This window comes from Streptopelia decaocto (genome assembly GCF_964273445.1).
Source record: "Streptopelia decaocto genome assembly, chromosome: 7".
NCBI lineage: Eukaryota > Metazoa > Chordata > Aves > Columbiformes > Columbidae > Streptopelia > Streptopelia decaocto.
Window position 1 is genome coordinate 65266380 of NC_138661.1, and position 25403 is coordinate 65291782.

A 25403-nucleotide genomic window follows, 5' to 3' on the forward strand; every position below is an offset into this window, starting at 1 on the left:
TAAGAAATTTTAAAAAATGAGTGACTGTAGAAAAGTATTCCACCACCAGCTTGTAATTCCTGCTGAGTTTGGAAGGTCCCACTAACAATTAATGGTGGAAGCACTCCGCCAAGAAGCACGGGCTGAAAACTACAATGTGTGTGATGCTGAGCTGCAAAGCCAGCTCTTATTTTGAAGATAAACATACAAGCAGCTTGGGGTCAAATACCCACATTTAGGGAACTTGAAGGAAGCATAAGAAGATGCCCCACAGACTTCTACAGGCATCACAGTCTGGCTTGAGAATCGTGTTGAGAGTGACTTGTGATACTGAGTTTTTCTGAACTACGCTGATTTCTGTTGGGTTCAGAACTCGGCTGAATTTGGGACTCCCTGCTGGAACCAAGGCCCACAACCCATAGGAACAAGGTCCTGTTGCCTCTGAAGAACAACTACCCTGTTCCAGGTTCTCACTGTGCTCAGAATTCAGGGCTTGCTCCCGCATCTCCAAAAGTTATTGTCTTGTACCAGCAAGAAGCAGCATCTCCTGGCTGCCTGGGAGCATTAATCCCTTGTTCACTGGTGGCACGTTGCCTCTGCAAGGAATAAGGACTCTTGGCTCCTGCAGAGCTTAATAAAACCTACTTTTACACCCTGTTTTGAGTACTGTTGGGAACTATTTAAAGAAAGATGTCTCTAAAATTATGTTATTATTTTAGTTGTATCTATTACTGCTGGAAAGGGTTATTAGAAGGTAATGCATCAGTTGACAAAGATATCAGATGTCCCCTGAAAAGCTTACAAAATTAGGCAAGGAGCAATGTGTGGAATGAAATCAGTGTATAGGAAGGTCAGCTTATTGTTGTCTTTCATTTTACTCACCCATTCCAAGCAAGAAGACATTGCATGGAGGTGAACTCCAGAAAACTCAAAGCAGAAAACAAATTCCACAATTTCAGTCTTCACCAAGTGTACACAGACTCGATCCTTTGTGGTGAAACCCCATGGCTGTGTGTTTGTGCCTCTGTTTCTGAAACCAGGAGGGCAGGATGTTGTAGCAAGTGCAGATGTTCCAGGTGATCTCAACTGTCATGGTGACATGGGGGGGGACAGTCTTTGAGGCACCAGCGCTGATTTGGTGGGTAAAAAAGAGCACATCTCTCCCAGTAATGAAGTAACGTGCTTTCTGTGAGAATTGTAAGGTACCACATCAGGTAAGGAGCAATTAGGATGCAGATGTTATAGTGAAGCGAGCTGCCTAGTGGAATGCATGAAACAGAGAACAGGGAAAGATGGAAATGACAGTGAGACTTCATTCCATGTATTTGGACCTGATGTTGTGAGGTTATTACAATGTATGTACAATCTTGTTCATGGTATCTGCAGTGATTTAACTGTAGTGAATTCAGCTCATTCCTGCCATTTTCTCTTATCAGCTGAAGTGATTCCCTTGTTAACTGTGGCATCCACGCAGCTCTGTGCTTATTCATACAGGGGGAAAATGTCCCCTCGTGCAGTATTTAATTATTTGCTTCTGTGCTTTGTGTGCTTTTGCAGAACATTAAGGTGTAGACTGGAAATAATAGGAATTATGGTGGAAATAATAGGAATTATGGTACTGAAGGTTAAGTGTGCAAACTCTTGTAATACCTTTCTTTGCCACTAAAGCGCAGTCATCAGTGAGAAACTGATGGTAGAAACAACACTGAGTGTTTAATCTGTAGACAGTTACTTGAAGCCACTTTGGGTTTATGTCGGTCTGTGGTGCTTAAGAGAATTGGTGGTATAAAATGAAGGTGACTAATGGGAGAGCTGTCCATTTTTTTTGTTTGTAGTATATGTAGCAGAATTTTCTTATTTTCTTTTGGACAAAGACAGTGGTTTAAAAAAGAGGCTGATACTGGAAAAACTTATAAAGCTATTTATTAGAAGTCCATTATGAGTGTTTTGGTACTGATGTCTCACGCCCTTTTGAAGACTGTGTGTAACTTCTGTCTCTTTGAGGGGTTAGCTCTCTAAATCTCAGCTTTGTAACCCTTTGTTAATTACCAGCTTTTTGGAACAAATTACCTCTGGCTTCTATTTTTGTCCCATTCAGGGATTTGTCAACCTGACTGCAGGAAAACCACAGTGCCCTGTTGTCCTGTGCCTATTTTACACGCTGAAAATGGATAAACTTTCTTTTTCCCTGCAAGTTTGCAATGACATTCTCGTCACCACCCTTTCTTCCCAGTTAATCATCCCTGTGTCCAAGAGATCTGATCATTTGCAGTGGGTGATAATCGCACGTGTAGCTCTGCAGGCTGTTGTGAAGGATGCTATCCTAGGTCAAATCTCTAGGACACGTCAAAACATCATGTTAACAAAATAGCACGAGGATCTGTAACACAAGCTGGTCCCTACAGCCTTGGTGGCTGCAACCAAAGGTCAAATTTGCTAGAAACACTGGCAGGAATTCCTGAAGGTTCCCTTGGATTCCAATAAAGTGCATCCAAACCTTGCATGTTTCAAAGGGTGATTTTTAGGCTCAGTGACTTGCCTGTTCTAATGAAAGTTCATTTTAGTTTTTCAGACTGCGTAATTAGGAAAGACTCTACACAAATTCTTGAGCAAACAGAGAAAAGAGTGTCCTGCCATTTTTGCAGAAGGTAACCCCGATTTATCGAAGCACTCGTGTATTTTTGGGGCACTTTGAGGTGAAATGGAGTTACTCTGAGGTGGCATTTCTGTATAGAGATGAAAAGCAATTTACATGTGACCATGTGAGTACTAGTGGCATCTGGCAGTTTGAAGTGCCTCAGTGTCCAAGCATGTGTTCTGTCCTCATGGTGGAAGAGATTTCCCAGGACAACTTTAATGTAAACATTGTAATTTGCTTGAATCTATGCTGAAATTCACCTATAATGTTGACAGGTAGTGGTACAGTTATCTCTGCACGTAGTAAATAGCTGACATTAATCCATGTGGTTGCATTAATACCATGAGTTCTTCTGTAATATAGTCTAGGGTGTTTTGGATAAATTTTGGTCATAGGTGCCCAAAGAAATATGTGAACTTCTTCTTCAGCATTTTGAAAGTTTTTGTTTAAGTCCTGACTCCTTACCCTTGTTCAGTGGTGAACTGGTGGCCCAATTACAAATCAGGGGTTTATGGCTCTTTCCCACAGACCTTTGGAAATTCATGTTTAGACGAGGTGGCTATAATGGACCATCTTGATCCAAAATCGGGGTCTCTTTCTGCAGCAGCTGTGGCTGAGTGCTCAGTGCACACTCAGGGAGGTTCTTCCATTCTCCTTGTTGCATGCCCTACTGAGTTGGGATAAAAACAGGACCTTGTATTCTAAGAATGTAGCCAGACGTGGAAACTTGAGCTTCATGGGAAAGCAAACAACTCCTTTTGGTATCTCAGAGTGGGACCCAGTAAGTTTTTCCTGACTAGAAGCCTGGGATTCTGAGTTCCTGCTTTCTTAAAAGTGGTAGAAATTCATCTACTACTTTTCAGAATCTGTGGGGAAGTTGCTTTTGAGTTGTTCTGCAGAAGAGGGAGTTAGTTCTTGATGCTAAGTTCACTGAAGAGTTTGAAAGATTTCCATAGGTTTCAGTGGCCTTTGGTCATCACATGCCTATGTGATGTATTATGAAATAGCAGACAATTTCACTGTGGTTTTTTCTTTGACCCTAAAAGCAAATTGTGAACATACAGAGAACCTAGTTTTTTGTGTTTTCCGTGTACTCTGACACTAAGAAAATTAAGTAAATCTTTGTTATAAAATTACCAGTAAAAAATATTCAAATGCTGAACATGTTCAGAAACATGGTTATCAGGGTGTCTTCATGAGTCTTTTGAAATGCTTCTGTATCCAAATATGGTCTCTCATAGGATAGTTTTTGCGAATTGAATGTTTTACTAATTGTATCCAGGCAGCTCAATGAAGAGAAAGGAGTGATTCTGAACAGGTAGGAATTACTTCTAAGTATCCTGAAAAGATAAATTAGCAAGACCTGACTACAAACAAATTTACTACCATGACTTAATGTTTCAGAGTTGCCCAGCATAAAAACATGCTTACTTTTCATTGTGTAAAATTTATTTGAAATAGATGTTTCTGAAAATAATTGTAGATTTAGGTTCTGTGACATTTGGTGTGTTTGTTATGCGCTTTCTGGGGTTTCTTTTGCAAAGATGGATAAATATGGTTGACAGCACTCTAGAGAGCATTTACCTATGGCAAAGGCAGTTTCTTTTTATTCTCATCTTCTTATGGTGGTGACTAGAGGCTGGTTAAGACCAGGGCTGTGTTATATTGGTACACAGAACAGTAAATAATCCCTGTTGTAAAGAAACAGTGATCTAAAAAGGTGGCAGCAAGAGGAAAGGGATATACAGAGAAGCAATGATATAATAAAATAATATTAATTTATTATTATTTTTTAAAGCTGTTTGTCCCCAGAAGATACCTTAAGTGGATTGGTGAAGGAAAGCAGCTTGCTGAACCTGCACAGGAGATAAAAGATGATGGAATGAGGGTGAGGAGAAGAAATTGAGAAAGGAGGGGAGAAAGGTAAATAAATTGGGTAGACAGTCCTGAGTCTGGGCCTTTAAATGGTCTCAGACTGGAGATAACTCCTTTTTATGTTGAAAAGTATAGGTTGTTTATACATATATACATATATTTGTATGTACGCATGCATGCATGTGATTAATAGCAGACATATGTCACGGAGCCCAGCTACAGCTTTGGTTTCTGAGGCCCCAAAATCCTTTTTTAAAGCTGTGAACATTTTGTGTCCCTCTTCAGAGACGTTATTTTCTGGGCAAGGTTTACTAATTCCGAAAGAAATTGAGAGTGTGAGGCTTTGTGGTTTTGGTATCTCAAAATCGTTATAGTCTAACCTTGAAATTTTGATTCATTTCCTCCTCATTCATTGATGGGGAAAAAGAACAGGTGAGTTGGGAACTTTCTTGGGTTTCAGAAACCAAAGCAAACAAAGGCCTATTCTCTTTGTATTAAGCATCTTTACTGAAGTGCTCAGAAAAAAGTGAGGACATGAAACATTAGTTTTTTTTAATGCAGATTGGAGATGGATTTGGAGTTATTTTTTCATTTGGCTCTGTGTGTGTGATGGGAGCTGAAGAGTTTGCTAGCACCCACGCTATAAACAGAATTCCTAATCCAATTCCTTGGCATTCAATGGAAGTTCCATTATTGAATCCCTACCCAGTGCTCTTTTAACTTAATATTCCACTCTGTGTCCCCAAAATGTGACTGTATCTGTTAAGAAAGGAATTATGACATTGTGTGATTTACTTGTGTTTAGTATAATCCTCAGACAATTAAGCAGCAAGAAAAAGAAAACAAAGTCTATTGGAAGCTCCTTCTTCAACAGAAATCAGATTTTTGTCATGTGAAGGTACCTCATAGTATTTAGTACCTTAGAGTTTACAAATAAATGACATTGCAAGAACTTATCACACCATGATAATGCACAAGATACTGTAAATACTCTGGACATTGATTTGAGTTAATTTCTAAAACCACAATTTAATCACTAGTGAGATTATTACTTCTAACCACTCAGCATCACACTTGGCCTCAATGCCTTGCTTTGGCAGAGTAGCTGGTAAACTAAAATATAAAACTGGAAGGAATTTTAAAAATTCAATTGATCGTAGTATTTTATGATCCTTCTATTTTGATTTAGTGATGCTTGTTTCATTTTGAGTTTTTCAGTTCTGCATTGTTAGCATTACATATGCCATAGGAGAATTTGTTTAAAGATCATTTTTATTGGAAGTAAAATAAAAACTGGAAATCTTTCTGTTATTCTAAGGCTTTATAACAGCTTGTTTGTACAGAGTCTAAGTTTGGAGCCAGATTTGACTTGTCCTTTAAAATAAGAATAGGCTCAGAACACTGTTCATAAATACTGCGGGATTTGTCAGTGCTCAGAAGAGTTTGAAGATATTTGAATTGTTTGCCAAATGGAGCCTTTACACTCATGGAGTTCAGGCTAAAATATATATCTGTCTGTATTGTACTTTACTAAATATCATTTAGCGTTAGGTGTGTGACAGCTATCCTTATTGTTGATACTTTTTTAACATTTTCATAATCTATTTATCATTTGTTATCACTTTATAAACCATTTGTGAATGTACCCTGCATAAAAAAAAGTGTGACCATTCATTTTTTTCCTCAAGTTTAATATTAAAGGCAAGTCCAAGGTCAAGATGGGCACAGGGAGGATTTAGGGAGCTGGTGTAGTTTATATTTTGGCCAGTCAGCTGAGTTACCACGTGGAACTAAACTTAGTGCAGAAAGTTCACACAGCGTGACACGCTGTGGGCAGTATTAGCGTTGATTTACCCAATCTGTTAATGGTGTGGTCTGTCTAGACCTTTGGAACATTCCTTAGCTCCTTATTTAATGGAGGAGGAATCACTTCTGAAATTAGCATATAAATTGTCCGGAGTCAGCAGCCCTTTAAAACAGTGTTCTACCCTTGTGTCATGGCACAAGAACTCTTTGGGGGGAAAAAAGTAATAAAATAAAAGCCCCTGTCAGGCGTGTTCTTGTGAAGAAGCTCTTGGCTTTAGATTGCACGCCAAAAAAGTGCATAAACCTAAGTTTAAAATGGGGAAATGGTCAGGATTTGATTTGGGTAAGTTGTATTTATTTAGTCCTGTTGATAAGGGGAAGTGTATTATGATAAGGAAACATCTGGCAAGGTCTATTCGTGTAGGAGGTTTGCGTATATGTAATTGAAACTGGAGGCTTTTCTGACTTTGACATTATATTTTTTTGCTTTCGTTGGTCTTCCATATAACTTTATATAAGCTGTGCTGTGTGGTGCATTGATTCCAGGGCTCGGTCCAGCTGAGGCTGCTCCTGGTGCCATTTCTGCAGAAAGAAGGACCTGTTGGAGACAAATCCTCCTGCCCGGCTCTTGTCCTTCTCTTGGCTCTCCTGAAGTCCCGTACGTACTTGTTCCCACTTTTGCTGCCAAGAGCAACATATCCTTACGTTATCACTTTCAAGGGAAGATAATATAACACACGTGCAGCTCCTGAATTTGTGCAGGAATTGGGAACTTGCTTTTCAGAGTGTATGTGTGTGCAGAGACGGAAAAGAAACGACGATGTGACGTGGTGGGTTTATTTGGCGTGAACCTGGGATGACCACACTGAGCAGTGAAGCCAATCAAATCTTTGTCCTCCAAAATCATGTGTTCTGAACGTGCCGTGTACTCTGCAGAAAAACTATGCCAGGAATGTTGCTAGAGAGCTTTAAATGTTTATTTGGTGCTTATTTTTCCTCTCCCTTGCTCCAAGAGCCAGGTGCTTTAATCACAATGAAACCAATTGCCCAGGTAATAAATGGGAAATAATGTAATTACAGAAAGCACTAAAAAAATATCCAAAATAACATTTTTATATGTGACTGAATGACAATTTAAAGTTGAGATATTTCCTTACTTCCCAACGGTTATATACTGTATTTGTTACTGAAAATGGCATACTGAAAATATTTTTCCCTTCCAGAAATGTTTGGTTTGTGGCCAGGAAAGCCTTTGAGATGCTGGATCTTCAGTTTGTGATGGTCCCAGTGTCCATTCGTGTGCCACACCGGTGTTCTGAGGAAAGCTGTTTTGAGGGGTGTGAGAGAGAGGATGCTTTTAATATAGATAATAGATAGTGAAGAACAGTTCAAGAAGGAAAAACACCCCAACAAGCCAAACCCAAAGCCAGCTCCCTCAAAACAAGTGACTTTTCTGATGGCAGAGTGGGCCATGAGGAGAGTAATGTCATAAATGCTTTATCCCAGCTCCTGTTCAAGTAACTTCAAGATTATTTTATATGTGGGCAGTCCCAGTGACCATCTGATTGCGATGCTCTATTTAACCTTGTTTTAGTATGAGGATCTCAAACTCGTAATTTTAGTGTTTTTTTTTTCTTTAAAATTTGTTCTTTTTTTAAAATTTATCTTTTAAATTTTTTTCTTTCATCTCCATCTTATTTTTTTATTTGTATGTTTTATTTGTATGTTTTATTTGTATGTTTTATTTGTATGTTTTATTTGTATGTTTTATTTGTATGTTTTATTTGTATGTTTTATTTGTATGTTTTATTTGTATGTTTTATTTGTATGTTTTATTTGTATGTTTTATTTGTATGTTTTATTTGTATGTTTTATTTGTATGTTTTATTTGTATGTTTTATTTGTATGTTTTATTTGTATGTTTTATTTGTATGTTTTATTTGTATGTTTTATTTGTATGTTTTATTTGTATGTTTTATTTGTATGTTTTATTTGTATGTTTTATTTGTATGTTTTATTTGTATGTTTTATTTGTATGTTTTATTTGTATGTTTTATTTGTATGTTTTATTTGTATGTTTTATTTGTATGTTTTATTTGTATGTTTTATTTTTATTTTGTTTAAAAAAAACCCCAGATGTCTAAACATGGCAATACCAATGGGTGCAAAATTACGTGCAGCGAGCAGGGTTTGTGTCTGTACCGCTGCTCTGCCTGGCACAGGGAGGCCTTGGCTGGTGTCCGTGGGCCGTAAGTGTGATGCTAAAACAAAAACCAATGTGACAGGTGAAGGGTATGGCTTGAAGTAGAACACAGGAGTCCTGGCTTCTACGTGCCCGTTCCAGTTGGGGTGAAACGGGTACACGGAGGCGAGCGATAGCGGGTATTTTGTGAGCTTAGCAACCGAAGACTTGAGTTTATTTCGCAGGCTTTAGAGAGCGGCTGATCCGAAGATAACCGCCCTCAAAAGTGTTGGAATGCCCGGGATGAATCAGTGCAGGCCACTGTTCCTGCTGATGTGGGGTGGGCTGGAGCGATTTGGGACAGGCACAGATTTGGGGAGGTGTTGGTGCAAAGTCTCACACACTTCTCTGCAACACCCCCCCAGGCCTCACTGCTCAGTTTCGGGAGGTAGTTTTGGATTTGACAAGTCTGCAAGACTACATTGGGTCATTTTTACACCAAGTCAGACCCAATCCTGCAACAAAACCTGCTGCATTCACTACAATGTTGCATGGCACAGAGTTATGCTCTGACATTCTGCATGTCACAAGCCCTTTATTTATTTTATTTTATTTTTGTTTTTATTTTTTTGTTAGTCTCCAGTGGAAAAGGGGCTTTGAATTTTCTTATCTGTGCTCCTCTGATATTTTTGTGCCTTGTGGTGAATGACGTATGCTTGTTTTTATGTTTTTCTTTTAAAATCCCTCTGTTTCAGTGGCCCTTCAAATGTTTGAAGGGTTTCCCCCCCTCCCTTATTACTCAATTTAATTGGAATTATGGTGCCTATCAAAAAGTATTACTGCAAGGTGACCTGGAAATAATCATTTCCTTTCATCTATACCAAACATTTGTAGATCGTTAAAATGTCACGAATTAAAAGGTCTCATTCACAAAGAAACGGCTTTATAGGAGCACAGTAAAATATGAGATTTCATTATATATATATGTATATATAAAAAAAAGGCCATGTTGTTGTATTCCTGGCTCACAGAGCAAACCTCCACCACATGTGGAATGCATGGCAGGATGTAGGACCCTCTGAGGGCTGGATATGTGAAGGGGAAGAGGACGTGGGGGGAAATAAAAAACAATAATAATTAAAAAAGCACTTATGATTCTGAGGAAATGATCATTTCCAGTAAGAAACGGAGCATGCGCTCGGGGTGTCCGGGCGGATTTGTGCGGGGATCTCGCTCCCCATGTGCGCGCATTCCTGCGGATGAGACAGGTGCCGGAGCGCGGCGGTGCCCGAGGACGCAGCGCCCTCCCGCGCTATCGGCGGCTGGACCGCATGACGGATCCCAAAGCGGCCAAGCACAACTGCTGGGGGCTTTGCCAAGAGGCTGGAGATGCCAAATGCTGCGAGAGAGGGACCCGTGCCAGCTTGGCACCTTGAGGCCGTGCGGCTGCTGCTGGCGTGGAGTTGTCATTGTAACGTGCTGGGGGGAACGGGACCAGAAACTCTCTTAAATAGTTCCCGGTGAATGAAGGTCTCTGATTGTTGTGAATATAAAATATTCATGTGGCTTTGGCGTCTCTCCAGACTCGCGGTGGTGAAATCGGAGGATTGCCTCCTGGCAGCTGAATTTATTTGTGCCCCAGCCCCCAGCATCACACTGGAAATAAGAGGGGGAACTATTTGAAAACAATTGAGGGCTGGGGAAAGAGGGTCATTGGCTTCTGGGATTTGGATCAGTCCCTGAGCTGAGTGGATTTAACCGATGCTGTAATCTTTTGGCACCTGTTGCAGTTTTTGGCAGTGGCACAGGACAGCTTGGATTGCACTGTGACTGGAGCAGCGAGCATATGCCTGATACTCATCCCAGAAAGAGTGACTTAGTGCCCTTAATGCCCTTCCTATTGTTTTTCTCCCACTTTCCCTCCTCTTACTCATCAAGCTGCTCTTAGTAGTTATCATTATGTGCAAACAAGCATCTATCAGCATCTTCAAATCTAACACATCAAGGATGAAGCAAGAGGAGAAGAGGGATTAGGAGACATCTGTATTATCAGATTCCAGTTGCTTTTTCTTTTGGTTTTGAATTGTTTGCCTGGCCCTAGATTTTTAAGAAATGCGGTAAACAAAGCACTCCAGGCAAAGTGATACGTGTGCTATAATGCCTGAAATGTAATCAGAAGAGGAATATTTCGGTTTATAAATATGCTAATGAAAATAACCAAGTATGTATCTTCAAGAAGAGAGTTCAGTGGACCCATTAAAGGAAGTCTCTGCCTACACGTCTCTGCACTGATTGCACATCTGTAAGTGGCTGCCGTCCAGCAAAGCTCTTAAGTGCATGCTTAACTCTCAGCACAGCTTGGCTACGGCGATGTTGCTAACTTTGGCATGTCAGCTTTTCTGCGTTCGGGACATTCACATGCCCAGTGTTAAGCACATGTGCCCCTTTTGGATAAATAACTCTTCCTTGTGTCCTACAGGCCCGTAGCCAGGAGTACGAGTCCCGTTTCCACCAGAGTTCCCTGTTCCTGCAGAAGATATTGAAGATGACAACAGGGCTGTGTGTCACCTGCAGCTCTGCGGTTTTTGCCCTTCATTTGGACATCACTGAAATACAGAGGTACAAACCCCCGAATAATGTTACAAAGCCTACAAATACTGCGTGTACTTTACCTTCACTGGTGCCCTAGAATCAGCCCAAGGATTCCCAGGGATCTCTTGAACGTAGTCTAAAATCTGTGAATTAAGATGTGTTTGCTTTTCAGAAGGTGTCTGCAGGGCACTGCAGTCACCAGGGCAGCTCATTAGGCTCTGATGGACAGACCCATTCTTACAGATTAGATGAGCAGGTTGACTAGATGTAATGAGATTGTCCCGTTAACACCCACATTGTCTTAAATCCCTATTTTAAATGTGTTACCAGTACAGTCTGTGTAGAATTTAGTGGTGTTTGTCGAAAATGTCTCCTCAAGTAACCCACACAAAATTGTGGCAAAGGCATAAAGATGTCACGCTCAGATATCACACTTTACATCCACGTTGCTGCATCACAGCTGTATATGTTTGTACCGATGGAAAGTCTGAGGCTTAGATGCATTAAAATTTATCATTGTGTTTGCTGCCTTGTGAGTAGTCAGTTTTGAGAGTTGGGGTGATTAGATTTGAAGAGCAAGTCCTCAGGTTCTGAGGTTGGTTCTTGGTATTATAACTAAGCTTTGTCATCTAGAAAATCAATAGAAGGCCTTAGGCTTCCTGTCTACCTGCAGATATTAAACAAGGTGAACGTTGGTAAGGGCAGCCCAGCTGCTAAAGCTCTTAAATGAGGATATAAGGATAATTTAATTGAATATAATCTAAGAGCCACAGCTCAGAGATCCCATTGAGTACCTCTGTCAATATACCTGGTTAAAAAAAGAGAAGAAAAATTCCGTCAGTGACAAACAACTGTGCTCATAAGTAAAGTTCAAGCAATGAAACTCGACTAAATATTCCGTTGTGTGCAGTTCAGAGTCCACTCAGATGTTTTCCGGACTACCATCTGCATGAGGAACTGACTGGGCAAATAACTGATTCTCTCCAGTAGCTCGTTGGTATGCCCGAGGTGGGGTTCCAAAAGAGGAATAGCTGGCAGGTTGCTGAGTTTTGTTTGTACCTTCACCAAAGCCCGTTGGTATTACAGGGATCATAGTGCACCTCTGTTCTTTGCTACCTGTACTTTTTTTTTTAAGATAGTTAGTTTCTCGGAGATCATAAAAAAAAATCCAGATGGGGGAAAAAAAATAACCTGTTGTGAGGAAGTTGTTATCTGCTACATCGAAATAATTGAAAATGGCTTTCTAAATAGTCCGAAGAAGTTCACTTATGGGCTAAGACCCAAATTTCCCTAAAAACAACAACAACAAAAAAGGCAAGTTTGAGAAATACTTTAAAATATCTTTGTCCAGCTTTTAGCCCCTGGAGGAGGAAGTGAGAAATTCAGAGAGCACCACATGTGACAGATGCTGCTCAAGCTGCTGAGCACATTACTCAAAGATGCTCTGTAACCATCACGTTGTGAGCAAGGAAAGAATGTGGATGGGATGGAGGAAGAACAGTCCGGATTTACTGTGAGCACATCTGTAGCCTCACCATTCTCACATGATGTAAAGAGGTCCCTGGAGCTTTCCTAAATGTATATATCTCTATAGTGCAAGGCAACGTCAGCCCGGGGAGCCCTCAGGTTACCTCCGAGCAAGCTGGCACGCCTGGTAGATCACCACACAGGGATACTGGCGTCAGTGCCAGGAACAGTAAAGCTCTGTTACTACCATACATAGTTAATTAGCTTGTGTGTCACACCGAGCAAACACGGCTACATCGCTCCTGGTTCTGCAGCGAAGTGATTTGAGGCTGGCGTGGGGATCTTCGCCCCAATGTGTGGTGCGGACATACCCGTTAATGCCCTCCTATTGTTGAATGAATACTGTATTTTTGCCTAAATGTGGCAGGAGTATAATTACAGGGTGGGGAAAAAAAGAAGGGCAATATACATTTGCTGAACTTTAGAAGCTAAATTAAACATTTTGACTTAAATCTCTTCTGTAGCAGCTCCCTGCAGGCATTTCCACAGGCTTCGTCAGAGCCAACCTAGAGGCCATGGAAAAGGTTTGACAAAAGCCGAGCCAGGATGCTGGTCCTGGCCCCAGATCCCAGAACACAATCTGCCTCTTGGCACCTCAGGCTCGCAGCTGCCAGGCGCTCTCCTTATGTGGTCACCGGCGTTGGCCGGGAGGCTGGAGCGGGGAGAAGGGGGGACCCATCCATCACTGCCAGCCGGGAGCCCGGGCAGCGCCAAGGCGCCGCGGACCCGGGCGCGTGTGCCAATTTCACCGGGTAATCAGATTGCTATTTGAAAAATGAAAGCGGCGTCTTGGGTATCCGAACCTTTGCCTTGACGGAATTAGAACCTTTGCGTTTATGGGGTTTTGCAGCTGGGCGGGGAGAGCGGAGGTGATCAAACGGAGGTGTTTAAGGAGAGCAAATGTAGGAAGTGATTTGATTGCTTTCGCAAGTGTTGCACCAGCCTCTCTGTACCAGCGAGACAAAGAGCAGTGGGAAGCTGGAACGCTATGGACAAGCCGTAACCCATTGCTTGCTAAGGAAAGTTAGCGCAGACTTCTTAGTTGAAAGCCATTTGTATAAAGAAAACATGTAAGCAGAGAGAAGGGCCTGATATACTTGCTGGTTTGGTTTGTTTGCTTTTTTCTCTAAAGAGAAAAAAAAGTTATTGGGCATTATTACAATTTTCTTCTTTGTTTTCTTTTTTCCTGAACTCGTGAATTTGTAGCTTCTAAGCTGTACACACTGCTCTCAACTACACTTGGTGAACAAATCCTATGTGCTAATATTAAGCGTAAATGATATTGAATTATCTACCTACAGAGAGAATTTCTCATTCAGAAGTATGCCCCTGCCACAAGCCAGTTCTGCTCCCTTCCAAATCCCAATTCAGACCTTGCTTTGACTTTAGTAGAAGCCTAATTACATCCAAAAATATAGTTACCTAAAGAGCCCTTCAGGCATTTCATTATTCTTTTCAGTTGAGTTCACTGGCCACCCTTGTTCAGCTGAAAATTTTCAGCATATGTATACAATGGATTATAAATTGTTCCTAAGATAATATTTGTAGTTTGAAGTACAATCTGGTTGCTAGTAGACATAGAAAAGCAGTGCCTGTGTTCTTCATCACTGCGAAGCGGAAACTCAGGCTGGAAGCTCTGTATTTAAAATAATAAAAAGCAAAAATCTATGGACTCATACTGAGGAAGAACTATTTGGAACCTCTGTGAAGCGTCTGATTATTTCTCATGCACTCGGTCCTAGTGGAATGAGGTTAACACATGTCCAAGCAGAGGCTAAGGAGATTTTGGGTTACATTTCTACCCCTAGATGGAGTGTTCTGCACACTGGTATTTATTTATTTTTTTAAATATTTGGGGAGAATGGAGCTGTGTTAGAAGCCTTGAAATGCCTCTTGTTCTGAATTCCCTTTACAGCATATCAAGTGCTGCCCATTGGGACTGGGCTAACTGGGTCCCAGAGACCATTTAGAAGAGAAAAATCAAAATAGGGTTAGTTTGTGGAGTTGATCGGATACTATAAAGGGCACTGCAGTTTCTTAGTGTCTCTTATTTGTTGGTTAGTGATAGATACGTACCTAAAAAACAAGGAGCCTATACTTGACAAAGTGTCACTAATTACTACGAAACATCTGATACTTGCAGCGCTGGATGTTTCTGTGATTTTCATGGTATTCCCTTCACTTAGTACACTGTGAACACCACGGTAACCTTAACCGCTTGTAAAACATTTTAATAGTGACCACTGTAATATAGTGGTTGTGTGCAAACAGCATGCACCCCTGCTTCGGAGGTGTTCCTAACATTTCGGTTTTGTCCCAATCCAAGTAAAAGGTTGTGCCAGATTTCGAGAACCGAATCCTCAGCTTGCCAAACAGGGAGCTTGGAAGTAAGTTCTCCTCTGTTCCAGCTTCTGCCTTTGATCATCTCTGGAGTTTCATTGATACATTCCTACCCAGCGCTCCCAAGCTTAGTGAACCATGGCTCCAGAAAGCACCGTGTTGCTTGGGAAAAGCATTTGGCTACGGACCTTGTATTTGGAGAGGGGGGTGGGTGTCAGATTGGAAGCCAGCTCTTGAAAAAACCCTGGATTGTTTATGTGTATGAGTGAGAATTCAGCTGTAGGCTCTTAGCTCAGGTATGTTCACATGTGGGCTTCTGCTTTAGCCCCCTGTAACAGGAGGGACCAGCTGCAAAGTTTGTCCCTGGACTGGGAGCTGAATTCCTGCAGAATCCGGGATTTTGCTTTGGACCTTTTTTAGATATGATGTAAATGCCAGCAGCTTCCTAACAACTGTTCTTGAGGCTCCGAGCAGAATTGAGAGCAGACCCTTGTGAGTTAGGGAATTGCACGAGATATCCCTTCTCAGCACTGAAAGGAAAAGCCCGACAAAACCTAAGCCATCTGACTGGAGTCCTGAGAAATGCTTTCCAGCTTTCAAAGAAAGAAAGGGTCTTAATTCAGATTTGCCGGAATCGTCTAATTAGTCCCTTTAATGCCATGCACCTTATAGTCTGTGCCACCGGATTCGTCCTATAAATGAGACGATGGGCTAATTCATCTTGGCAGCGGTAAACAGACCTTGTGATTGTCCTCCTTACAAACACCGGCCTGATTTTAGGCAAACGCTTTGACCAAGCCTGTGTCTCTGCTCCCTCCCTCCAAAACCCCTCATTTTATATATATATATATATATATATATATATATATATATATATATATTAATTATTATTATTATTTTTTGAGTGCTGCCTGTGCCTCTTGCCCTCCTTCTTCCCCACCAACCCAACCCACCCCGTCTCGCACACAGTGACATACCTCACACATTTGCCACTGCTAACAACAACCTGTCAACTCTTTCTTTGCACCGTGCTAGGCGCCCTTTGTTTCCGCAGCCCAGCAAGCCTTGCAGCTGTTGTCCGAAGCCTGCTCCGACAGCCTGTGATCAGTCAGCTGCAAAATCCTCCCTGAACAACTCGGTATTCACAGCTCTAATCGGGCCAGCGGACTGTTTCCTCCTCTCTCGCAGTAAATCTTTATCACTTGCGCTCTGCTCGTCAGTTCGTGGCGCCAGCTCTTTGGGCTGCTCTCTCCCTTTCCCATACTCCGCCGGGCTGTGTGCTCGGAATGCTAAACTCCAGCCTTGTTTAGCCTCGGGTTCTGCCTCGCTGCTGCAATCCACATGTTGGGAAGGGCCGAATTCCTGCTCCCTCCCCGTCTTTTAAGCTGCGTGTGCAGCAAGTTTGTACCTCTTCAAAGGCTTCCTCCTTCCCCCTGTTCCATACTTTATCCGTTTAAATTAATTATGTGATTATCTTTCTGTTTCTCCCCAGCAGGCTGTTGTGCTTCTGTTTAAGAGCTGTCTTTGGGAGGAAGATGAGGGTGAGCTGGTGGTGGCAAGGGAAACCCTGGGGGAAACTGGCACAAACCTTAATTTGATCGCACGCCCAGGGCTATTAACCTTCCTACTAATGGTCCCCCCTTGGATGGAAACACATTTCCCTCTATGCTGTCCCTGACTTGATGCCATCTCAGTCTTTTAAACAATTTCCATCAAAGATGTTGGGCTGTGAGGAAGATATTTAGAAAAAAAAAAGTATTAAATTTGCTTTCTTATTGTCCCAACCGAGTTGAGGAGAATCCGTGGAGCTTTTAGGGTGAGGTTTCTGTCAGCGTGAAGGTGCTGAGGATTTATACTCTTCCTTTATCTGCGCCTGTTGCTGCTTCTGCTGCAGCGTGGAAACTCCTCCTGCCTACTTCGGCAAAGTGTTGTGGGTTTTATTTCACTGTGTGCTATGCTTGGGCCTGGGATTGTAGATGATAGGGTAGTTAAAGCATAGTTAAACAGCTCATTTTGCAAAGATATTCAACAAGTTTTTAAGTAAAGCTTGCTGGAGATTACCTTATAAAAAATAAAATACTCAGGGCAGTTAGGGTTATTTCAGTTTGTCAGGAACCTGGGAAACTATTGTCTGAACATCGGTCTGAGGATCAAAATATAATAGTGTTTGATCCTGTCTCTGAAGCTGAGGCCACCTCTGGCACTGGAAAACCCATTTATTTCTCTTTATGTATTATCTTCCTCCACCTTTAAGTCTCTATTTCACCTGTTCCAGGTGTGTGCGTGTTCACGTGCATGCAAGGGTGAAGATTAACCAAATACAGAAACATTCCTTTAAGAGCAAACTGTGAACCGACTTCAAAAAGATGTTATTGCTATTGGCTTTAGGAGGCAGCTGTAAAATAGATGCTGCTTGGAAAATCTGGGTTCATTTCTATTCAGACTTTCTGTGCTTCAGTTCCTCATCAGTATAGTATTTGCATGGTCAAAGTTAAGCTCAGCTCATCTATATAGGATTCTTACAATTTTGGCATTGGTGGTCAGTGTGAACCTGTGAAGGGATGCACAGAGTAAACTTAATGACGACAATCAATTGATGTGCAGAGGAACTTTGCCATTAGACCATATTATGCGCGTATGTTCAGTAATGTGTGGCACTGCTTTATTCGCTGAGTTCACAATTTGAGTCTGACAGCCTTGGAAATATATGAATAGTTACATATTTCCAGCAGTCTGTGGTCGTCTTTCCTTTGTGGCCATCCTGGCCGTGCTCTGTCTCTGTGCCTTTCGTCAACAGCTCCTGCACACTTCCAGGTTGGGTGTCACTCCGTAAACAGATGTATAATTTTAAGTTTGATTCAGGAAAATCACTCAGATTTTGCACCGAAGTGCCCTTTTCTCCCAGTGTATTATCTAGTGAAACTGAATGTGCATGAACAGGATTTGAATATGGGCCTTTTTTCTGTATTTTCTGTAGGCTGTCTACCAGGGCAGCAGTAGAATTACGATCTCAAATGGTACGGAGTGTCCCACAAACAGGGTGATTGTACCATTTCTTGGGGGACGGTTTGCTGCTGAAGGTTTTATGATGAGAGTCAGTCCAGTGGAGCATAAGAGAAAGAGGATACACCAACATGTTGATTTTTCCTGGGCTAATGTAAAGATACCCCCTTGGGGTTCACCTTGCCTCCAGCTTTGAAGACTTTATCCTTTGGAGGAGATCCTAGTTGCGTTCCCTGAGCCCTACCAGCTACAAGTGTAATAGCAGAGTCTGAACTATCTTATTTCTGTCAAATAGTGAGCTACTGGACACAGTTATTTTGTGATGTGATAGTTTTCTATTTTATAAACCAGTGGTGGCTGGGGTGACTGAGATGGATAGCCTATCTGGTGTCCTATGCGCAAAAAACAGTTGATTTTGAAGTGTTATTCAATAACTTGCTGCCCTTTAAATATATCCTTGTATATACTAACTTTATTTTTTAAATTTTATTTTAGAAAACTCACAGTAGCTAGAATTTACACATAACCTGATACAGTGGCTTTGAATTACAAAGGAAGATTCTAACAGTCTGAACTGGAAGTGCATAGAGCAAGGAGAAGACTTTATTAAAATTATTATTTTTCTTTAAAAAATGAAACCAACTTAAACCACAGCACAATATTTTGACTGTACATAGAAGTAAAGCTGTGCACAGCCCAGCATATACTTTTCTTAAGATGTTGCCACTATCTGTGTGTCTTAATTCTCCTCTTTCTCTATTGATGCTTGTGCCATGAAATGAGGTTCTTTTTGAAGTGAGTTTTTTGGGTAGGGTGCAGCTGGTGCTCACCTTGCTGTGGTTGTAATTCTGTGGTGCTTGGCAATGTGGGCTTCCAATAACCAATTAGGAAAATGTCTTGAAGTTATGACAAGAAGGTTTTTATCTCTTATTTTCCTCACAGCTTTGTACCACAGGTGAAAACTCCTCGCAGGGGGCAAATATTCCTAATGGGAACGTATTGTTGTTCAGAGCATCCTATCTCAGCTCCCTTGTCTTAGAGAGGTAAATTCAGTCTCTTCTTCATGTTTACCCAAACCTGCAATGGAGACTTTGTGGGTTTTTTTTATTGCTGTTTAGTTACTGCTATATGATGACTTGTTTATGGCTGTAGGATGAGCAGAATTTGAGAAGAGTTTATCGGTTCCTTGTTCCAAATTGAAAGTGGACTCGACTTTTCTTAACGCACCTGTGTGCATATATAGGAGCACAATATTTTATTGCTCTGCTTTTTCTAAGGACTGATGTCAAGTGTGTTTTTCTAACTCCTCTATTTGTCTTTTAAGAAAATCTCAGACCCCAGCAACTTTCTATTTGACTCCCCCCCGAGTTATTGATGATATGCTTACACAGTAATTCCATTTTAAAATGGTCTTTTAGTCTAGGAATTTCCTTGTCTGATTTACCTCAGACTTTCCAGAAAAATTCTACCTTGGCAAAAACTTTGCACCTGTGGAAGTTCAAGGAAATTGGTTCAGCTTTTGCTAAATGAGGAAGGGATTCTGCCAAAATTTGCTTTGTAATGAAGGGCCGGTTTCAGTGTGGGTAGACTGATTTTTTTCATAATTAATTATTAGGTAACACGAGTGCGTAATCAGCCTCATAAAGAGAAAAATATTACTAAATGAGTCTTATGTTGCTTATAAAAATGAGTTTCTGTTTCTTCTTTGGCTGCCCAGGGAAGAATGCAACTACTAACCCATCATCTTTAATTTTGTGAGCCGCTTCTTGTGTGCAAATTTCCTGTACATCTTGAACAAAACCGTGTGAAGGATGAACAAAGAATGAGGGGGAAAATTATAAATGGATCCATGTGACTGCCTCTTCTCCAGACGCGTCTTTTTTCTTCCTCGCTTAAGGAGTTTAGAGGGAAAGCAGGGCCATGTTGTTAAAGCTGATGGAGTATCTTTCTCCCTCAGGGTATTTCTTTAATCAATGTTTCTTTATACCATTAGGTCATCTCCTCTTTTTTAATTAATTTTTTTTTTTCTGAAGAAGCCTTGTTTTGTACATTTTCATGCATCCTGACGTTTCTTCTCAGAATTCTGGCCTGATCGCTTCCTCTCTTTTCCTCAAAATTTCTGCCGTTTTATCTATTTTAAGTGCCGGAGCACAAAGATAAGCCCATCATAGTTCTCTCATTTTCCCCAGCCGTCCCCCCCACTTCCCTCCCTGCGATGAAAAAAATGAAAGGTCTCATGGTCTTACAGATTTTCTTTATGCTTATTTTGGCCTATTTGCAACCCAAATACATCATCATGCTATAAGACGGCTCTCTAAGGCTCTTGGATCAATTAAAGGTAGCCCTATTCATTGCCAGTACAAACCTTTGCCTATTAACTCTTTCAAAGGGCATTTGTCATCGCAAAAAGCTGTGAATGCCGTCTGGGTTCATTGATTAAAAAAAGGTATTGTTTTAAGGCTGCTGAATATCTTAATTAGTTGTAATCAGAGGGTAGCTTGTGTCTGTAAAGCGATACAGTTACCTTTCACCTACTTGCCTTATTTTCTGTGTTTTTAAAAGGAATAAAAAAATCTCAGATGCAATTCAAACACACTGTTTTTAGGGTACAAGAGCAACACGCTTGCTGATCAAGCTATAATTTATGACGTTATTTTGTGAAGCCAAATATTTAATGTGGTGACCCAGATTACATCTCATCAGTCTATGATCAGCCAAGAGTGAGTGCATGGAGCAGCGCCGCTCATTGCCAGCAATCACCCTCCTTTCTTCACTCCCAAAATCCAGCGTCTCTCTCCTGGAAATGTCGAAATCCACCCCAATTCTTCAAGCACTTGCACGTGTGCTCAGCTTGAGCACAGGATTTGTCCGTTAATATAGAATATACACAACGCTGTTTGGCAGATGAAGGTAGAACAGGGTAATATTAATGTTTTCTAGACCAGTGGTTCACGTGCCACAAGTGTTGTCTCAAGTTATTCGGGGCTATTTGTCAACGTGTACCAAAGTGCTGGAAAATTGTTTTAGCTGGAAAAACGTCTTTCCTGCTGTTCTGTGAATCAAAACATTTCAGTAGTTAATAATACAAATTTCTTTCCTATTTAAAGAGACCCTTTCGAAAATTGAAATCAACACTTTTCCTCGGTCTTTATGAAAACTTCTGGGTGTGCTTTTTGCTTTCTTGGTTTATTTTCCTGAGGAAAACATCGTAGCTTGTATTTCCTCTAAAATAATTTGCTCAAATCAAATGGTTATTTATGTGCCTCTAATGGAGGTGTCGGGGTGAGGACAGAACCGTGCAGTCCCGTGTCTTGATGGTTCTTGATGGCTTGTGTCATTTAACCCTCACCCTCTGGAGATGCATTTACAGAGAAGGCGATTTGGGGACATACGCTTTTCTTTCCATATTTGTGCAAATATCTTCATACAGGGAGGAAAAAACACTTGACAAAAAAAAAACTTGTATGAAGTCACAGTTGTTAGAAATATGTGCTTTTGTGCTTGAATAAGATACTGGATACAATGATAATAATAAATAGCATTTGATTTGTTTCATTATGGGAAGGAGAGGGGGCACAAGTCATGTCTTAGAGGGAGTCCCAGTTGTCTGGGACAAAACGTTTTAGAAAATCTTTAGAAAATACCTAATGCTACTTGTGTTGATCAAATTGGTGGTGCTGGGTGGTCATCTGGAGAGCAGGGCAATGCCAAGTCTGGGAACCACCAGACCTATGAATCTCTAACACTCAACTTGTGGTTTGCTGATGGATTTTATCACAGGAAATCTGTGCAGGATTCTCGAGGCAGCATGGCAGAGTCATGGTAATGCGGACAGTCCCATTTCCAGTGCCTTATTTTCCAATTAATAAGTGTACTAGACAATGACTTGAAGTTAGAATATGCTTTTTTTAAATTTATTTTTTAACTTTTTTTCCAGAAGCCAAGATGATACTTGCACTTCCCTCGAAGGGCAATTTTGCTGGACATGCCTAGATTTTACTCCTTTTTTTACTTCTACAAAAATGCTTCAAAACCCATAATTCTGTCTTCTATGGACTGCACAGGTAAGAGCCTATTACCACCTCTGTTTCATAGGTGGAGGAAAAACAGTCTGATAAAGATTAAAATCCCAGTTCAAGGAAATGCAAAAACTTAACCACACATTTTAGCGTTCCTACAATTTTGGCATAAACTACCCTGAAAAGTTTCTCTGGGATGCTGTCAGAAGCAAAAATAGAATATGCGTTTGAGTTGCAGACAGTACCTCAACCACAGCGTTCCTCACTGCAATGTGTGCACATAAGAATTTTTCTTATTATACTTGATAAATAAAAGTATGATGCATGGCATGGTCAAGCAGGAGAGAGATTTATTTTCACAGTTGGCTATTTAACTCAGCAGTTGATATACTACGGTATTGAAGTTCATTTTGATGTGGAGATCAGTGCAGTTCTAACCTTTTCCTTCAGCTTTGTACATTTTCACAGGAGTGTATAGTGTCTTGTCTTTGGTCAGAAGCATTGGAAATACATTTGGAGGAATAAATACGTACATTTCTATTGTAACTGTGATGTGCATATGTGTTTATATCTAATGGTATTGTGTGCCTTGCTCTATGTAACATTTTTAGGTGTCTGTACAAGTTGGAGATTTATGAAGTGTGACTCATTTTTCCTTCTCCACACTGTTCCAGTGGAAGCTCAGACTGCGATGAGAAAAACTCGTCCGCGTTATTAAGAATTCTGATAAAGTAGGCTGAATAAATTTGTTTTCTTTGTGAGCCTTAATCCTGTGTTGTATTGGCTTCTCGGACATGGCTAATTTATTTGGAATTCCATTCTGTTCCTGACAGCATTCCTGATTAGCGGTTTGATCACCCAGAGCAAAGTTACATACCAGCTTTCAACTCTTGTAATCTAGCAGTGTAATTTTTTCAAATGGACTCTTTTCTTTCCTTCTTTGCCCCAGCTCCCCTTCTTTTTGTGTGCAAAGAGACTTTAAAAATAAGCGGGATAACCTGTTAGTAGAATGAAAAACTTGTTCAAAAGACAATAGAGTCCGCTGAATCCCTGATTTGGGTCCGGCCACAAAGCCGCTGATGCAAAGTTCAGACGGGAATATGGAAAACTCCAAAATAATAGATAGGCAGATCAGCCAGTGTTTATTGAAAATTGAGTGTTTTGTGGCTACAACAAGTGAGACTTAAGAAAGCAAACCATTATGGAGACAAAGCCAAAGCATAAAGCCTAAGCTGTGCAATCCCACACCATTATTATTATTATTATTTTGTAATTTAGCATGATATGGTAGGTTCAATAATGTAGTGTTACTCGCATGGCCTTAAATAAACTTAAAGTTATTTTTTTCTAGTTACACATGTATTTAGTAAGGATCTTTTTGAATGCAGGCATATTTTTGATCATCTATCTCTAAAGTTTCCAAAATCCTGTTAATTTCCAAGTAAACCTTTATAAGAAATATTTCAAATATACCTTTCAGATATTGTAATGGCATTTTTAAATAGAAAAATCAGATTTGCAGCTGTGCCAGTGCAGCATGTGAAATATTTACCTCCCATCACTTATGAAGGATGACAGTCTGGTTTTGTACACAGTGAGCTGGAAACAAGGTTTATAAGTCACAAGAGCCCAAAGTTTGGTGGCCACAGAGCTTGTCTTGACTATATAATGTTTTGAAGACCATTATCTGTCTTTCTGTTTTCTTCTGATTCTGAACTTTATTGATCTGAAAATCAGCTCTTGACAAATATTTTATCAAAGCAGGAGCGTGCTTTGCCAATTTTCTGGATTTGAAAAACTGGCATTGTGATTGAAACACTCTTGTCAGAAATAATCATAATAAAATTCTCTACTAGACTGATGTGAATTCTATTAATTCAGTGAGGAAAAAACCCCAACCAACCAAACAATCACTGATGAAAGGAGAGCACCGAGAAACGATGGGTTATGGTGAGATCCATTATGTCCAATTGAATTCAGTGATAATTCCTTAATTTCACCAGTAAAAATCCAGCGGTTCTTCCCAAGTAAAAAATGATGCAATTGAGTGTGAAGACTTAATTTGTGTAGGGTCTCTGACAACCAAAGATGGAAATAGACAGAGTAATTGTTTGTTAAGAAGCTATTCTGAACATTGTAACATAAATTATAAATATTTACGTGAGGAATGTTCCCTTTGAGTAACTAAATATTTATGTATTTTTATGTTCTTTTGCCATTAGGTAGATGACTTGGATATTAATAATCTTTTAAATAATTGATGTTATTAAATATCATGGCATGTGCGTGCTCTAGTCTGCTACTTCTAAATCATGTTCTGATCACTCCTAACAGGGAATTCCTATAAATGAAAGGGAAATAAGCTATTTACTGCTGGGCATATGGAGGTGATAACTCATCAAGTCGTCTTAAAAATGCAGATCTCTTCAGGTAATTGCTTTTAAGACTGATTTATAAGGTTTTGTTTAATTTCTCCCAGTGCTTTTCTCTCATTTTTATTATTGTTTTGCATATGATCTGTGCTCTGTTTTTTAAATAGCAGTTTTGACTGTGAGGCCTTTGAGGATGAGCTCGAGTTTTACAAACACTTCTGGTTTTATGGACCCTGAAGTTTCTCTTAGAGAAGAAATACGTAATAAATGAAGTGTCTTGTTTCTGTCCTTGTTTTTTTTTTGATGATGGAAATATTGAAGGGACTGTAGTGGGAGGAGTATATTTGCTGGGCATTTTCCAGTGGAAAACCAGTGGGGCAGGTGTTTGCTTTCCTTTGACTCAATGCAACATTGAATGATCTTGATACGTGCACATTATCACCAGTTATTCAAAGCAGGAATTGACTTTGAATGTCACAGTTTTGTCCTCTAAAGCTACGAATACCTTGATCCAGCTCTTTTTAAGCACTATTTTGTTTTCAGTGTGATGTAGAATGCTTGTTCAGGAGATTTCACGTGTGTAAACTGGAACAAGGTGCCTTTTTGCCTCTGATAACTACAGAAGGCACATGATGCTGGGAGATAAGTGCTGGTCTTGAATTCTTCTTTCTTTGCTTAACAGTGAACTGGGAACTTCTTGTTAGCCACACCGAGACCTGCAACTCTTTGCTGTTTTCTTTTGTAGGTATCCTGACTTCTGAATGCATTGCAAATCCAGTAAGTCAAATATCCTGTTTTAAAATTTGAATTTATTTCTGTATTTGGATATGTTTGAAACCGATGATAAGAGTGGATGTTTCATGATTATTGTTGTATTGTCTGCTTTGTTGCTTGTAAATTCACTTTATTTTTAAGATTTTAGGAATGTAGTGACATGTTAGGAGATGGAGTGCTTTATGATTGGAACTAGAAAATAAGATGTGAAATCTGTTGCCTTACATTTTAAAGGTCAACAAGTATGCATAATATGTTGGGTTTTTTCCTTTTTGTGCTAAACTACTCTTCCAGGG

At 40.3% G+C, this 25403-nt stretch overlaps 1 long non-coding RNA gene across 1 annotated transcript; it reads left to right on the forward strand.

The window, feature by feature from the left end:
- Positions 1 to 10324: 10324 nt before the first annotated feature.
- LOC309442207 lies at positions 10325 to 24383 on the forward strand. The gene is made up of 3 exons (XR_014184563.1): positions 10325 to 11099; positions 21880 to 22006; positions 22573 to 24383. It is a non-coding gene; the product is annotated as an uncharacterized lncRNA (long non-coding RNA).
- Positions 24384 to 25403: the final 1020 nt, after the last annotated feature.